This window comes from Syngnathus floridae, unplaced genomic scaffold (assembly GCF_059516105.1).
Source record: "Syngnathus floridae isolate MCC-2025c unplaced genomic scaffold, RoL_Sflo_1.0 HiC_scaffold_311, whole genome shotgun sequence".
NCBI classification, from domain to species: Eukaryota; Metazoa; Chordata; class Actinopteri; order Syngnathiformes; family Syngnathidae; genus Syngnathus; species Syngnathus floridae.
The window spans coordinates 1-15,000 of record NW_028284269.1 but is presented as its reverse complement, the minus strand read 5'-3'; positions in this window follow the sequence as shown (position 1 = coordinate 15,000).

Below are 15,000 nucleotides of genomic sequence, written 5' to 3'. Positions count from 1 at the left end.
GTCGTCTCGAACCACGTGCCTGAAGGCCGCCTCGCGCCGGATGCAGGCCCCGCTCTGTCGTGCGGTGTGACCGTCCAACGCGGGCATCGCTAGATTAGCCGTGGCCACGATCCTTCCACACCGCGAGCCTTTCGCCCTCGGCCGGTGTCGGTCAACGTGTGGGGTGGGGGGGAAGGACGGCTGCCGGGAGCAGACAGCCGTCCCCGGGTGGGGTGTACAGTCCCTTCACCGCGGCCGCCGGGAGCAGACGGCCGTCGAGCGATTCTGCCATTGTCCCTAGGACTTTGTACATTTCAAAGACCCTGCGCGCGGGCCGCTGATCCCGCTCGGTCGCTCCGGCCTGTGTTTAAGGAGGCGGCCGGTCCTCCCATTCTGCCAGTGTTCCTTGGACTTTGAAAAGTCTTTCCGCTCCGGGCTAGGGCGGGTGAGGTCGTCTCGAACCACGTGCCTGAAGGCCGCCTCGCGCCGGATGCAGGCCCCGCTCTGTCGTGCGGTGTGACCGTCCAACGCGGGCATCGCTAGATTAGCCGTGGCCACGATCCTTCCACACCGCGAGCCTTTCGCCCTCGGCCGGTGTTCGCTCAACGCGCGGGCCGCTGATCCCGCTCCATCTCTCCGGCCTGTGTTTAAGGAGGCGGCCGGTCCTCCCATTCTGCCAGTGTTCCTTGGACTTTGAAAATTTCAAAGTCTTTCCGCTCCGGGCTAGGGCGGGTGAGGTCGTCTCGAGCCACGTGCCTGAAGGCCGCCTCGCGCCGGATGCAGGCCCCGCTCTGTCGTGCGGTGTGACCGTCCAACGCGGGCATCGCTAGATTAGCCGTGGCCACGATCCTTCCACACCGCGAGCCTTTCGCCCTCGGCTGGTGTTCGTCCAACGTGTGGGGAGGGGGTTAAGGACGGCTGCCGGGAGCAGACAGCCGTCCCCGGGAGGGGAGACTTCACGGCGGCCGCCGGGAGCAGACGGCCGTCGAGAGATTCTGCCAGCGTTCCTTGTACTTTGAATATTTCACAGCCGTGCTCGCACTTAGGAAATTTTCGAGCGCTGTGGCACTTAGACATTTTTCGTCAAGCGTGGCACTTAGAAATTTTTCGTCAAGAGAGGCACTTAGACATTTTTCGTCAAGAGTGACACTTAGAAAATTTTTCACTCTCTTTGTGCCTTCCAGGGTGCTGTGCAACCCTGCGTGTTGTGTTCCCACCGAGCAAGGGGCGCTGCTGGCGGCCATGACCAAGCGCTCGGCACCGGGCCCTTTCATTTTGTGGGGTAAATTATGCGCCCCCCATGCTCGTTCTGACTATATTTTGCGAAAGGGGGGTAAATCGTTGATGAGTACGCTGACTAGGGGGACCAACCATCGTACTCTGGCGCACCTACCTGAAGACCAAAGTTGGTACTGCACCCTACCCCTGGTACCCCAACCCCTGGTACCTAAAGAGGGAGAGGCCGAATTTTCGCTTTCGGCGGCCGACCGCGGGAACCAGCCGAGGCGGACACTTTTCGGCTCAAGAGCCGTTGGCACTTAGAAAAATTCGCACAAGTTGGCAGGACTTCCGGGGCCAGAGGCCGAATTTTCGCTTTTGGTGGCCGTTATGGGGAACCAGCCGAGGCGGACACTTTACGGCTGTTGAGTCGTTGGCACTTAGAAAAAATTCGCACAAGTTGGCAGGACTTCCAGAGCAAGAGGCCGAATTTTCGCTTTTGGTGGCCGTTATGGGAACCAGCCGAGGCGGACACTTTACGGCTGTTGAGTCGTTGGCACTTAGAAAAAATTCGCACAAGTTGGCAGGACTTCCAGGAGAAGAGGCCGAATTTTCGCTTTTGGTGGCCGACCTGGGGAACCAGCCGAGGCGGACACTTTTCGGCTCAAGAGCCGTTGGCACTTAGAAAATATTTGCCAAACTTGGCTTGACTTCCAGGAGAAGAGGCCGAATTTTCGCTTTTGGTGGCCGACCTGGGGAACCAGCCGAGGCGGACACTTTTCGGCTCAAGAGCCGTTGGCACTTAGAAAATATTTGCCAAACTTGGCTTGACTTCCAGGAGAAGAGGCCGAATTTTCACTTTTGGTGGCCAACCTGGGGAACCAGCCGAGGCGGACACTTTACGCTGGTTGAGTCGTTGGCACTTAGAAAATATTTGCCAAACTTGGCTTGACTTCCAGGAGAAGAGGCCGAATTTTCACTTTTGGTGGCCGACCTGGGGAACCAGCCGAGGCGGACACTTTAGGCTGGTTGAGTCGTTGGCACTTAGAAAATATTCGCCAAACTTGCTTGACTTCCAGGAGAAGAGGCCGAATTTTCACTTTTGGTGGCCGACCTGGGGAACCAGCCGAGGCGGACACTTTAGGCTGGTTGAGTCGTTGGCACTTAGAAAATATTTGCCAAACTTGGCCAGACTTCCAGGAGAAGAGGCCGAATTTTCACTTTTGGTGGCCGACCTGGGGAACCAGCCGAGGCGGACACTTTAGGCTGGTTGAGTCGTTGGCACTTAGAAAAGATTTGCCAAACTTGGCCAGACTTCCAGGAGAAGAGGCCGAATTTTCACTTTTGGTGGCCGTTATGGGGAACCAGCCGAGGCGGACACTTTACGCTGGTTGAGTCGTTGGCACTTAGAAAATATTTGCCAAACTTGGCTTGACTTCCAGGAGAAGAGGCCGAATTTTCACTTTTGTGGGCCGTTATGGGGAACCAGCCGAGGCGGACACTTTACGCTGGTCGAGTCGATGGCACTTAGAAAATATTCGCCAAACTTGGCTTGACTTCCAGGAGAAGAGGCCGAATTTTCACTTGTGGTACCCGACCTGGGGAACCAGCCGAGGCGGACACTTTAGGCTGGTTGAGTCGTTGGCACTTAGAAAATATTCGCCAAACTTGGCTTGACTTCCAGGAGAAGAGGCCGAATTTTCACTTTTGGTGGCCGACCTGGGGAACCAGCCGAGGCGGACACTTTAGGCTGGTTGAGTCGTTGGCACTTAGAAAATATTTGCCAAACTTGGCCAGACTTCCAGGAGAAGAGGCCGAATTTTCACTTTTGGTGGCCGACCTGGGGAACCAGCCGAGGCGGACACTTTAGGCTGGTTGAGTCGTTGGCACTTAGAAAATATTTGCCAAACTTGGCTTGACTTCCAGGAGAAGAGGCCGAATTTTCACTTTTCATGGCCGTTATGGGGAACCAGCCGAGGCGGACACTTTTCGGCTCAAGAGCCGTTGGCACTTAGAAAATATTTGCCAAACTTGGCTTGACTTCCAGGAGAAGAGGCCGAATTTTCACTTTTGGTGGCCGTTATGGGGAACCAGCCGAGGCGGACACTTTACGCTGGTTGAGTCGTTGGCACTTAGAAAATATTCGCCAAACTTGGCCAGACTTCCAGGAGAAGAGGCCGAATTTTCACTTTTGGTGGCCGACCTGGGGAACCAGCCGAGGCGGACACTTTACGGCTGTTGAGTCGTTGGCACTTAGAAAATATTTGCCAAACTTGGCTTGACTTCCAGGAGAAGAGGCCGAATTTTCACTTTTGGTGGCCGTTATGGGGAACCAGCCGAGGCGGACACTTTACGCTGGTCGAGTCGTTGGCACTTAGAAAATATTTGCCAAACTTGGCCAGACTTCCAGGAGAAGAGGCCGAATTTTCACTTTTGGTGGCCGACCTGGGGAACCAGCCGAGGCGGACACTTTACGCTGGTTGAGTCGTTGGCACTTAGAAAATATTCGCCAAACTTGGCCAGACTTCCAGGAGAAGAGGCCGAATTTTCACTTGTTCTGGCCGTTGTGGGGAACCAGCCGAGGCGGACACTTTACGCTGGTTGAGTCGTTGGCACTTAGAAAATATTCGCCAAACTTGGCCAGACTTCCAGGAGAAGAGGCCGAATTTTCACTTGTTCTGGCCGTTATGGGGAACCAGACGAGGCGGACACATCACCCCGCAAGTGCCGTTGGCACTTTGAAAATATTCGCCAAACTTGGCCAGACTTCCAGGAGAAGAGGCCGAATTTTCACTTGTTCTGGCCGTTATGGGGAACCAGACGAGGCGGACACATCACCCCGCAAGTGCCGTTGGCACTTTGAAAATATTCGCCAAACTTGGCCAGACTTCCAGGAGAAGAGGCCGAATTTTCACTTGTTCTGGCCGTTATGGGGAACCAGACGAGGCGGACACATCACCCCGCAAGTGCCGTTGGCACTTTGAAAATATTCGCCAAACTTGGCCGGACTTCCAGGAGAAGAGGCCGAATTTTCACTTGTTCTGGCCGACCTGGGGAACCAGACGAGGCGGACACATCACCCCGCAAGTGCCGTTGGCACTTTGAAAATATTCGCCAAACTTGGCCGGACTTCCAGGAGAAGAGGCCGAATTTTCACTTGTTCTGGCCGACCTGGGGAACCAGACGAGGCGGACACATCACCCCGCAAGTGCCGTTGGCACTTTGAAAATATTCGCCAAACTTGGCCGGACTTCCAGGAGAAGAGGCCGAATTTTCACTTTTTCTGGCCGACCTGGGGAACCAGACGAGGCGGACACATCACCCCGCAAGTGCCGTTGGCACTTTGAAAATATTCGAAACTTCCATCAAACACACATCGGCTTTTTCGCCGTCGCTGTCCGGCCTGGGCACCATCGTGGCTCGGACAGTTCGTGTGCCAGCTTCCGTTGGCACTTAGAACATTTTTCAAAATAAAAATAAACAGTCCTGCACATACGTGCCGACTATATTTTGCGAAAGGGGAGTAAACCGATGAGTACACTAACTAGGGGGACCAACAGACCGTAGTGGTCTCCCCTGGTACCTAAATGCATACCCCTGGTACCTCAGCGACTACCCCTGGTACCTAAATGCGTACCCCTGGTACCTCAGAGAGGCCGAATTTTCACATTCCGTGGCCGAACTAGGGAACCGGACGAGGCGGACACTTTTCCGGGAGAGACCCGATGGCACTTGGAAAATATTCGCTCAAGTTGGCAGGACTTCCAGAGCAAGAGGCCGAATTTTCACATTATGTGGCCGAACTAGGGAACCGGACGAGTCGGACACTTTTCCGGGAGAGACCCGATGGCACTTAGAAAATTTTCGCTCAAGTTGGCAGGACTTCCAGAGCAAGAGGCCGAATTTTCACATTATGTGGCCGAACTAGGGAACCGGACGAGTCGGACACTTTTCCGGGAGAGACCCGATGGCACTTAGAAAATATTCGCTCAAGTTGGCAGGACTTCCAGAGCGAGAGGCCGAATTTTCGCTCGTTCGGGCCGACTCGGGGAACCAGCCGAGTCGGACACTTTTCCGGGCAAGACCCGATGGCACTTAGAAAATATTCGCTCAAGTTGGCAGGACTTCCAGAGCGAGAGGCCGAATTTTCACATTCCGTGGCCGACTCGGGGAACCAGCCGAGTCGGACACTTTTCCGGGCAAGACCCGATGGCACTTAGAAAATATTCGCTCAAGTTGGCAGGACTTCCAGAGCAAGAGGCCGAATTTTCGCTCGTTCGGGCCGACTCGGGGAACCAGACGAGTCGGACACTTTTCCGGGCAAGACCCGATGGCACTTAGAAAATATTCGCTCAAGTTGGCAGGACTTCCAGAGCAAGAGGCCGAATTTTCACATTATGTGGCCGAACTAGGGAACCAGCCGAGTCGGACACTTTTCCGGGCAAGACCCGATGGCACTTAGAAAATATTCGCTCAAGTTGGCAGGACTTCCAGAGCAAGAGGCCGAATTTTCGCTCGTTCGGGCCGACTCGGGGAACCAGCCGAGTCGGACACTTTTCCGGGCAAGACCCGATGGCACTTAGAAAATATTCGCTCAAGTTGGCAGGACTTCCAGAGCAAGAGGCCGAATTTTCACATTCCGTGGCCGACTCGGGGAACCAGCCGAGTCGGACACTTTTCCGGGCAAGACCCGATGGCACTTAGAAAATATTCGCTCAAGTTGGCAGGACTTCCAGAGCAAGAGGCCGAATTTTCGCTCGTTCGGGCCGACTCGGGGAACCAGACGAGTCGGACACTTTTCCGGGCAAGACCCGATGGCACTTAGAAAATATTCGCTCAAGTTGGCAGGACTTCCAGAGCAAGAGGCCGAATTTTCACATTATGTGGCCGAACTAGGGAACCAGCCGAGTCGGACACTTTTCCGGGCAAGACCCGATGGCACTTAGAAAATATTCGCTCAAGTTGGCAGGACTTCCAGAGCAAGAGGCCGAATTTTCGCTCGTTCGGGCCGACTCGGGGAACCAGCCGAGTCGGACACTTTTCCGGGCAAGACCCGATGGCACTTAGAAAATATTCGCTCAAGTTGGCAGGACTTCCAGAGCAAGAGGCCGAATTTTCACATTCCGTGGCCGACTCGGGGAACCAGCCGAGTCGGACACTTTTCCGGGCAAGACCCGATGGCACTTAGAAAATATTCGCTCAAGTTGGCAGGACTTCCAGAGCAAGAGGCCGAATTTTCGCTCGTTCGGGCCGACTCGGGGAACCAGCCGAGTCGGACACTTTTCCGGGCAAGACCCGATGGCACTTAGAAAATATTCGCTCAAGTTGGCAGGACTTCCAGAGCAAGAGGCCGAATTTTCGCTCGTTCGGGCCGACTCGGGGAACCAGCCGAGTCGGACACTTTTCCGGGCAAGACCCGATGGCACTTAGAAAATATTCGCTCAAGTTGGCAGGACTTCCAGAGCAAGAGGCCGAATTTTCACATTATGTGGCCGAACTAGGGAACCAGCCGAGTCGGACACTTTTCCGGGCAAGACCCGATGGCACTTAGAAAATATTCGCTCAAATTGGCAGGACTTCCAGAGCAAGAGGCCGAATTTTCACTCGTTCGGGCCGACTCGGGGAACCAGCCGAGTCGGACACGTTACGGCCGAACACCCGTTGGCACTTAGAAAATATTCGCCAAAGTCGGCCGGACTTCCAGGCGAAGAGGCTGAATTTTCGCTCGTTCGGGCCGACTCGGGGAACCAGCCGAGTCGGACACATTACGGCCGAAAACCCGTTGGCACTTAGAAAATATTCGCCAAAGTCGGCCGGACTTCCAGGCGAAGAGCCTGAATTTTCACTTTTTCTGACCGACTCGGGGAACCAGCCGAGTCGGACACATTACGGTGTAACACCCGTTGGCACTTAGAAAATATTCGCCAAAGTTCGTTGGACCTCCAGGCGAAGAGGCCGAATTTTCGCTCGTTCGGGCCGACTCGGGGAACCAGCCGAGTCGGACACATTACGGCCGAACACCCGTTGGCACTTAGAAAATATTCGCCAAAGTTCGTCGGACTTCCAGGCGAAGAGGCCGAATTTTCGCTCGTTCGGGCCGACTCGGGGAACCAGCCGAGTCGGACACATTTCGGCGCAACACCCGTTGGCACTTAGAAAATATTCGCCCAAGTCGGCCGGACTTCCAGGCGAAGAGGCCGAATTTTCACTTTTTCTGGCCGACCGGAGGAACCAGCCGCGTCGGACACATTACGGTGTAACACCCGTTGGCACTTAGAAAATATTCGCCAAAGTTCGTCGGACCTCCAGAGCGAGAGGCCGAATTTTCACTTTTTCTGGCCGGCCGGAGAACCAGCCGAGGCGGACACATCACGCCGCTTTTGCCGTTGGCATATTCGAAACTTCCAGAATGGGCTTTTTCGCCGTCGCTGTCCGGCCTGGGCACCATCGTGGCTCGGACACGTCGTGTGCCAGCGTCCGCTGGCACTTAGAAAATTTTTCAAAATAAAAATAAACAGTCCTGCACATACGTGCCCACTATATTTTGCGAAAGGGGAGTAAACCGTCGATGAGTACGCTGACTAGTGGGACCAACCATCGCGCTCTGGCGCACCTGAAGACCAAAGTTGGTACTGCACCCTACCCCTGGTACCCAAACGGGGTAGAGGCCGATTTTTCGCATTTGGCGGCCGACCTAGGGAACCAGAAGAGGCGGACACTTTTCCGAGCAAGTGCCGATGGCACTTCCAGAGCGAGAGGCCGAATAATCGTAATTTGTGGCCGACTTGGGAACCAGCGAAGGCGGATAGGAAGTCAAGCGCGTCCCGCCGGCTGGTCCGCGGGCCAATTGCGGTCCCGCGAGTTAGCGATCGCGGTCCGGAATTCTAGCCGACTTGGGAACCAGCGAAGGCGGATAGGAAGTGGATTGGGTCCCGCCGGCTGGTCCGCGGGCCAATTGCGGTCCCGCGAGTTAGCGATTGCGGTCCGGAATTCTAGCCGACTTGGGAACCAGCGAAGGCGGATAGGAAGTCAAGTGGGTCCCGCCGGCTGGTCCGCGGGCCAATTGCGGTCCCGCGAGTTAGCGATCGCGGTCCGGAATTCTAGCCGACTTGGGAACCAGCGAAGGCGGATAGGAAGTCAAGCGGGTCCCGCCGGCTGGTCCGCGGGCCAATTGCGGTCCCGCGAGTTAGCGATCGCGGTCCGGAATTCTAGCCGGCCGGGGACCACCGCGAGGCGGATGGGTCTTCACCGAGGTCCCGCCGGCTGGTCCGCGGGCCATTTAGGGTCCCGCGAGTTACCGATCGCGGTCCGGAATTCTACCCGGCCAGGGACCACCGCGAGGCGGATGGGTGGTCACCGAGGTACCGCCGGCTGGTCCGCGGGCCATTTAGGGTCCCGCGAGTTAGCGATCGCGGTCCGGAATTCTAGCCGGCCAGGGACCACCGCGAGGCGGATGGGTGGTCACCGAGGTCCCGCCGGCTGGTCCGCGGGCCATTTAGGGTCCCGAGAGTTAGCGATCGCGGTCCGGAATTCTAGCCGGCCGGGGACCACCGCGAGGCGGATGGGTCTTCACCGAGGTCCCGCCGGCTGGTCCGCGGGCCATTTAGGGTCCCGCGAGTTAGCGATCGCGGTCCGGAATTCTACCCGGCCAGGGACCACCGCGAGGCGGATGGGTCTTCACCGAGGTCCCGCCGGCTGGTCCGCGGGCCATTTAGGGTCCCGCGAGTTACCGATCGCGGTCCGGAATTCTAGCCGGCCGGGGACCACCGCGAGGCGGATGGGTCTTCACCGAGGTCCCGCCGGCTGGTCCGCGGGCCATTTAGGGTCCCGCGAGTTACCGATCGCGGTCCGGAATTCTAGCCGGCCGGGGACCACCGCGAGGCGGATGGGTCTTCACCGAGGTCCCGCCGGCTGGTCCGCGGGCCATTTAGGGTCCCGCGAGTTACCGATCGCGGTCCGGAATTCTACCCGGCCGGGGACCACCGCGAGGCGGATGGGTCTTCACCGAGGTCCCGCCGGCTGGTCCGCGGGCCATTTAGGGTCCCGCGAGTTACCGATCGCGGTCCGGAATTCTAGCCGGCCGGGGACCACCGCGAGGCGGATGGGTCTTCACCGAGGTCCCGCCGGCTGGTCCGCGGGCCATTTAGGGTCCCGCGAGTTACCGATCGCGGTCCGGAATTCTAGCCGGCCGGGAACCACCGCGAGGCGGATGGGTGCTCACCGAGGTCCCGCCGGCTGGTCCGCGGGCCATTTAGGGTCCCGCGAGGTACCGATCGCGGTCCGGAATTCTACCCGGCCGGGGACCACCGCGAGGCGGATGGGTGGTCACCGAGGTCCCGCCGGCTGGTCCGCGGGCCATTTAGGGTCCCGCGAGTTAGCGATCGCGGTCCGGAATTCTAGCCGGCCGGGAACCACCGCGAGGCGGATGGGTGCTCACCGAGGTCCCGCCGGCTGGTCCGCGGGCCATTTAGGGTCCCGCGAGGTACCGATCGCGGTCCGGAATTCTAGCCGGCCGGGGACCACCGCGAGGCGGATGGGTCTTCAATGAGGTCCCGCCGGCTGGTCCGCGGGCCATTTAGGGTCCCGCGAGTTAGCGATCGCGGTCCGGAATTCTAGCCGGCCGGGAACCACCGCGAGGCGGATGGGTGCTCACCGAGGTCCCGCCGGCTGGTCCGCGGGACATTTAGGGTCCCGCGAGGTACCGATCGCGGTCCGGAATTCTACCCGGCCGGGGACCACCGCGAGGCGGATGGGTGGTCACCGAGGTCCCGCCGGCTGGTCCGCGGGCCATTTAGGGTCCCGCGAGTTAGCGATCACGGTCCGGAATTCTAGCCGGCCGGGAACCACCGCGAGGCGGATGGGTGCTCACCGAGGTCCCGCCGGCTGGTCCGCGGGCCATTTAGGGTCCCGCGAGGTACCGATCGCGGTCCGGAATTCTACCCGGCCGGGGACCACCGCGAGGCGGATGGGTGGTCACCGAGGTCCCGCCGGCTGGTCCGCGGGCCATTTAGGGTCCCGCGAGTTAGCGATCGCGGTCCGGAATTCTAGCCGGCCCGGAGCCACCCAGAGGCCGTGCACACGCGCCGGGTGGCCGGAAATACCTCCAGCCGAGCGGACATGCACTTTGTAAGCACCTTGGACGAGATGGCTGAGCCTTACTCGACTTCCAGCACCCCGGCTAAGCGTTCTCCACGGCCCGCTGTGCTTCCAGAAGACCTCCAGCCGGTCCTCATGGTGCTTTACTCCTCACTCTCTAAGCCGGCCCAGGCTTCCACCACCCCGGCTAAGCGTTCTCCACGGCCCGCTGTGCTTCCAGAAGACCTCCAGACGGTCCTCATGGTGCTTTACTCCTCACTCTTTAAGCCGAACGAGGCTTCCAGCACCCCGGCTAAGCATTTTACGCGGCCCGCCGAGCCTCCACAGCACTTCCAGCCGGTTCCACGGCTGCTTTCCTCCTCACTGTTTAAGCCGAACGAGGCTTCCAGAGCCCCGGCTAAGCGTTTTGCGCGGCCCGCTGAGCTTCCAGAGCACCTCCAGCCGGTTCCCCGGCTGCTTTCCTCCTCACTTTCTAAGCCGCCCGAGGCTTCCAGAGCCCCGGCTAAGCGTTCTCCACGTCCCGTTGATCTCCCCGGAGGTCGTAACGGGGAATTACCTCCCTCCAGCGGACACGGCGGGTAAATACGCCACCTCTCGCACTTAGCGCACACACCCGTTGCTGCGCGTCCGGTGGCACTTTGAGCGGCCAAACGGCGGGAGTAACAGTCACTCTCTTAAGTTAGGCTCATTTGACATTTTCTTGAACGGTTCGTGGATAAATATGTGATATATACTACATATGATCGCATTTATAGTCAAATCATATTGAAATATTCTCCGGGTGCTTTCCACCTCACTTCCTAAGCCGAACGAGGCTTCCAGAGCCCCGGCTAAGCGTTTTACGCGGCCCGCTGAACTTCCACAGCACCTCCAGCCGGTTCCCCGAGTGCTTTCCTCCTCACTTTATAAGCCGAACGAGGCTTCCAGAGCCCCGGCTAAGCGTTTTACGCGGCCCGCTGAACTTCCAGAGCACCTCCAGCCGCTTCTCCGGGTGCTTTTCTCCTCACTTTCTAAGCCGCCCGAGGCTTCCAGAGCCCCGGCTAAGCGTTCTCCGCGTCCCGCTGATCTTCCCGGAGCTTGTAACGGGGAAATACCTCCCTCTAGCGGACACGGCGGGTAAATACGCCACCTCTCGCACTTAGCGCACACTCGCGTTGCTGCGCGTCCGGTGGCACTCTGAGCGGCCAAACGGCGGGAGTAACAGTCACTCTCTTAAGGTAGGCTCACTTGAGATTTTTTTAACCGCCCGCGGAGGCGACCGGGACCACCGGGACAGCCGGGAGGCCGTGCGCGCGGGCCAAGTGGCCGAAAATAGCTCCAGGCCGACCGGATCGGCTAGTTGTAAGCACCGCGGATGAGATCGCGGAGCATTATTCGACTTCCAGCGGCCGGTGCGCTTACGCACGCCGCCCGGAACCTCCGGGAGGCCGTGCGCATGCGCAAGTGGCCGAAAATAGCTCCAGCCCAGCGGATCTGCACTTTACAAGCTCCGCGGATGAGATCGCGGAGCTTTATCCGACTTCCAGCGGCCGGTGCGCTCGCGCACGTCCACCCGGCACCTCCGGGAGGCCGTGCGCATGCGCAAGTGGCCGAAAATAGCTCCAGCCCAGCGGATCTGCACTTTACAAGCTCCGCGGATGAGATCGCGGAGCTTTATCCGACTTCCAGCGGCCGGTGCGCTCGCGCACTCCACCCGGCACCTCCGGGAGGCCGTGCGCGCGCGCCAAGTGGCCCAAAATAGCTCCAGCCCAGCGGATCTGCACTTTACAAGCACCGCGGATGAGATCGCGGAGCTTTGTTCGACTTCCAGCGGCCGGCGCGCCCGACGAGCGGACCAGGTGACGGTCCAGCTCCACCCGGTACCTCGCACGGCCCGCTTCTCCCCCCCCCGCGCGGACTTCCGAGCGCTCGGGGAGACGTTCGGAAGCCGCCGGTGACGTTGGAGCGGGGAAATACCTCCCTCCAGCGGACACGGCGAGTAAATACACCTTCGGCCAAACGGCGGGAGTAACTATGACTCTCTTAAGGTAGCGGCACTCGACATCTTTTTAGCGGTTCGTGGACGACCCGGCCGGTTCTCGGGGGTGCTTTTTCTCCTAACTCTCGACGCCCGAGGAGGCTTCCAGAGCCCCGGCTAAGCGTTTTACGCGGCCCGCTGAACTTCCAAAGCACCTCCAGCCGGTTCCCCGGCTGCTTTCCTCCTCACTTTCTAAGCCGCCCGAGGCTTCCAGAGCCCCGGCTAAGCGTTTTACGCGGCCCGCTGAGCTTCCACAGCACCTCCAGCCGGTTCTCATGAGGCTTTCCTCCTAACTCTTGACGCCCGAGGAGGCTTCCAGAGCCTCGGATAAGCGTTTTACGCGGCCCGCTGAGCTTCCACAGCACCTCCAGCCGGTTCTCATGATGCATTCCTCCTCACTCTTTAAGCCGAACGAGGCTTCCAGAGCCTCGGCTAAGCGTTTTACGCGGCCCGCTGGACTTCCACAGCACCCCCAGCCGGTTCTTATGATGCTTTCCTCCTAACTCTTGACGCCCGAGGAGGCTTCCAGCACCCCGGCTAAGCGTTTTACGCGGCCCGCCGAGCTTCCACAGCACCTCCAGCCGGTTCTCATGAGGCTTTCCTCCTAACTCTTGACGCCCGAGGAGGCTTCCAGAGCCTCGGCTAAGCGTTTTACGCAGCCCACTGAGCTTCCACAGCACCTCCAGCCGGTTCCCCCAGTACTTTCCTCCTCACTCTTTAAGCCGAACGAGGCTTCCAGAGCCCCGGCTAAGCGTTTTACGCGGCCCGCTGGACTTCCAGAGCACCCCCAGCCGGCCCTCACAATGCTTTCCTCCTAACTCTTGACGCCCGAGGAGGCTTCCAGAGCCCCGGCTAAACGTTTTACGCGGTCCGCTGAACTTCCAGAGCACCTCCAGCCGGTTCCCCGGCTGCTTTCCTCCTCGCTTTATAAGCCGAACGAGGCTTCCAGAGCCCCGGCTAAGCGTTTTACGCGGCCCGCTGAGCTTCCGGAGCACTTCCAGCCGGTTCCCCGGGTGCTTTCCTCCTCACTGTTTAAGCCGAACGAGGCTTCCAGAGCCCCGGCTAAGCGTTTTACGCGGGCCGCTGAGCTTCCAGAGCACCTCCAGCCGGTTCCCCGAGTGCTTTCCACCTCACTTTCTAAGCCGAACGAGGCTCCCAGCACCCCGGCTAAGCGTTCTCCGCGTCCCGCTGATCTTCCCGGAGCTTGTAACGGGGAAATACCTCCCTCTAGCGGACACGGCGGGTAAATACGCCACCTCTCGCACTTAGCGCACACACCCGTTGCTGCGCGTCCGGTGGCACTTTGAGCGGCCAAACGGCGGGAGTAACTGTCACTCTCTTAAGGTAGGCCCACTTGAGATTTTTTTAACCGTCCGCGGAGGCGACCGGGACCACCGGGACAGCCGGGAGGCCGTGCGCGCGGGCCAAGTGGCCGAAAATAGCTCCAGGCCGACCGGATCGGCTAGTTGTAAGCACCGCGGATGAGATCGCGGAGCATTATTCGACTTCCAGCGGCCGGTGCGCTCGCGCACTCCACCCGGCACGCCGCCCGGAACCTCCGGGAGGCCGTGCGCGCGCGCCAAGTGGCCCAAAATAGCTCCAGCCCAGCGGATCGGCTGTTTACAAGCACCGCGGATGAGATCGCGGAGCATTATTCGACTTCCAGCGGCCCGTGCGCTTACGCACGCCGCCCGGAACCTCCGGGAGGCCGTGCGCATGCGCAAGTGGCCGAAAATAGCTCCTAGCCGACCGGATCTGCACTTTACAAGCACCGCGGATGAGATCGCGGAGCTTTATCCGACTTCCAGCGGCCGGTGCGCTCGCGCACTCCACCCGGCACCTCCGGGAGGCCGTGCGCATGCGCCAAGTGGCCGAAAATAGCTCCAGGCCGACCGGATCTGCACTTTACAAGCTCCGCGGATGAGATCGCGGAACTTCATCCGACTTCCAGCGGCCGGTGCGCTCGCGCACTCCACCCGGCACCTCCGGGAGGCCGTGCGCGCGCGCCAAGTGGCCCAAAATAGCTCCAGCCCAGCGGATCTGCACTCCGCGGATGAGATCGCGGAGCTTTTTTCGACTTCCAGCGGCCGGCGCGCACGACGAGCGGACCCGGTGACGGTCCAGCTCCACCCGGTACCTCGCACGGCCCGCTTCTCCCCCCCGCGCGGACTTCCGAGCGCTCGGGGAGACGTTCGGAAGCCGCCGGTGCCGTTGGAGCGGGGAAATACCTCCCTCCAGCGGACACGGCGAGTAAATACACCTTCGGCCAAACGGCGGGAGTAACTATGACTCTCTTAAGGTAGAGGCACTCGACATCTTTTTCACGGTTCGTGGAGGACCCGGCCGGTTCTCGGGGGTGCTTTTTCTCCTAACTCTTGACCCCCGAGGAGGCTTCCAGAGCCCCGGCTAAGCGTTTTACGCGGCCCGCTGAGCTTCCACCGCACCTCCAGCCGGTTCCACGGGTGCTTTCCTGCTCACTGTTTAAGCCGAACGAGGCTTCCAGAGCCCCGGCTAAGCGTTTTACGCGGCCCGCCGAGCCTCCACAGCACTTCCAGGCGGTTCTCCGGGTGCTTCACTCCTCACTCTTTAAGCCGAACGAGGCTTCCAGAGACCCGGCTAAGCGTTTTACGCGGCCCGCCGAGCTTCCACAGCACCTCCAGCCGGTTCTCATGGGGCTTTCCTCCTAACTC